Genomic DNA, 2,467 nt, shown 5'->3' on the forward strand with positions numbered 1-2,467 from the left:
AAAAAAAAAAAAAAAAAAGAAATGTGGGAAACTCAAGAGTGTGTTAATTTGTACATATTTATAAGAAACCAGTGAGTCAGGCTGGGTACAGTGGCTCACACCTATAATCTCAGCACTCTGGGAGGCAGAGGCAGGAGGATCACTCGAGCCCGGGAGTTTGAAACCAGCTGTGGCAACAGAGCGTGACCCTGTCTGTAATTTAGAACAATGAGCCAAAGAAGATAATTACAAAATACTTTGAAATAAATGAAAATGGAAACATAACTTATGGGCTTCACTGAAAGCCCCGCTTAGAGAGAAATCTGTATCTAAAAACACTAAAAAGGAAGAAGCCTGGGCAACGTAGTGAGACCTCGTCTCTACCAAAAAAATCAAAAACTTAGCCAGACATGGTAGCATGTGCTGGTGGTAGCGCATGAACCTGGAGGTGGAGGCTGCAGTGAGGCATGATTACACCACCGCTGCCAGCGGGGTGACAGCAAGAGCCCATCTCTGAATGAAAAAACAGGGCTGGGCACAGGGGCTTGCACCGGTAATCCTGGCACTTTGGGTGGCCAAGATGGATCACTTGAGCCCAGGATTTCGATACTAGCCTGGGCAACAGGGTGAGACCCCATCTCCACACACACACACACAAAAGCAAAAATTAGAAAAAAGAACTAAAGCAGAAGGAAAGAAATGTAAAATGATCAAGAAAACTGAGAAATATTTAGCTCTAGCTAAAGATCAAAAAAACTGAAGGAGTACTGAAAATACTAAAATCAGGAATGAAAGATGGGACATTACTATGGACCTCATTCTGACAGGGTCTCCCTCTCACACTCAGACTGGAGTGTGGTGGTGTCATCTCAGCTCACTGCAACCTCGGCCTCCTGAGAAGCTGGGACTACAGGCACGCACCACCACGCCTGGCTAATTTTTTATTTTTAGTAGAGACAGGGTTTTGCCATGTTGCCCAGGCTGGTCTCAAGCAATCCACCTGCCTTGGCCTCCCAAAGTGCTGCAATTATAGGCATGAGCCACGATGCCTGGCCCCAGCTCATTCTGTAAGACCAGTATCACCCCAATACCAAAACCAAGCAAAGGAATCACAAAAAGAAAACTACAGACCAGTATTTCTTAGGAATATAGAATACAAAATTTTCCAGAAAATACCAGCAAACAGAATCCAGCAACCTAAAAAAGGATTATATACCACGACCAAGATTTCTCCTAGGAATTCATTCACATGCAAAACCAATTCATGTAATACACCATATGTACAGATCAGACTTAACACAGCAGGCCTGAGACTGCTCCCCTAAGAACAGCCTGTGTGCAAGGTTCACTCTTACCTGGCACCCAGAACTTTTTTCAAGATGGAATCTCACTCTGTCGGCCAGGCTGGAGTGCAGTGGCATGATCTTGGCTCACTGCAACCTCAGCCTCCCAAGTAGCTGGGATTACAGGTGCCCACCACACGCAGCTGACTTTTTGTATTTTTAGTAGAGACGGGGTTTCACCATGTTGGCCTGGCTGCTTTCAAACTCCTGACCTCAAGTGATCCACCCACCTTGGACTCCTAAAGTGCTGGGATTACAGATAAGAGTACCGCACACAGCTGGCATCTGTAACTTGACTGGTAGAGCGCGCCTGCGTGGATACAGTGGTATCCCTAAGTAACAACTGCAAATCTTCTCTGTACAAATCACGTGAGATTCGCTGAACATTTGCTTTTCTTCTGAGTCTGGAATTTCGGTGACCATATTCAGTCACCCAGGCACAATGTACCTACATGACCAACCCCCAATAAAACCCCTGCACATGTCACAGCTTGTGGCTGGAGGATTAAGCACATTCTGTGTGACTCCAGGTGGGGAGGACTTTGGGAGCTTGTACCTGGTTTCCTCCAGACTTCACCCCACCTGCTTTTTCCTGTTGCAAATTCTGCATCACATCTTTTCTCCATAGTAAATCTTAGGAGTATAACGACAGGCTGTCCTGTGACTCCTGGTGAAATCACCAAACCTAGGACTGATCTGGGGATGCCTGCACACCACATCAGTAGGCGAAAGGACAGAAGCCATGTGATCACCGAAGAGACACAAAGCATTTGGCGAAATCCAACACCCTTTCCTGATAAAAACAACAAACCAGCCTGGCTAACATGGTGAAACCCCCATTCTACTAAAAACAATTAGCTGGGCGTGGTGGTGGGCGCCTGTAATCTTTGTTATTTGGAGGCTGAGGCAGGAGATCTGCTCAAACCCAGGAGGCGTAGGTTGCAGTGAGCACTCCAGCTTGGGCAAGTGCAGCGAAACTGTCTTAAAAAAAAAAAAAAAAATTGTGAAAACCCCCCAAGTGGCGGGACATGGTGGCTCATGCCTGTAATCCCAAGCAGTTTGGGAGGCAGAGTAGGGCAGATTGAGCGAGGTCAGGAGTTCAAGACCAGCCTGGTTAAAATGGCAAAACTCCGTCTCTACTAAAA

The 2,467-nt window shown here is 46.4% G+C and overlaps 1 protein-coding gene across 1 annotated transcript in view; it reads left to right on the plus strand.

Moving 5' to 3' along the window:
- FLYWCH1 (FLYWCH-type zinc finger 1) overlaps positions 1–2,467 on the plus strand; it is a 39,154-nt gene that overhangs the window by 23,732 nt on the left and 12,955 nt on the right. The window lies entirely within an intron of this gene.

Source organism: Cebus imitator, unplaced genomic scaffold, assembly GCF_001604975.1.
Source record: "Cebus imitator isolate Cc_AM_T3 unplaced genomic scaffold, Cebus_imitator-1.0 Scaffold444, whole genome shotgun sequence".
NCBI classification, from domain to species: Eukaryota; Metazoa; Chordata; class Mammalia; order Primates; family Cebidae; genus Cebus; species Cebus imitator.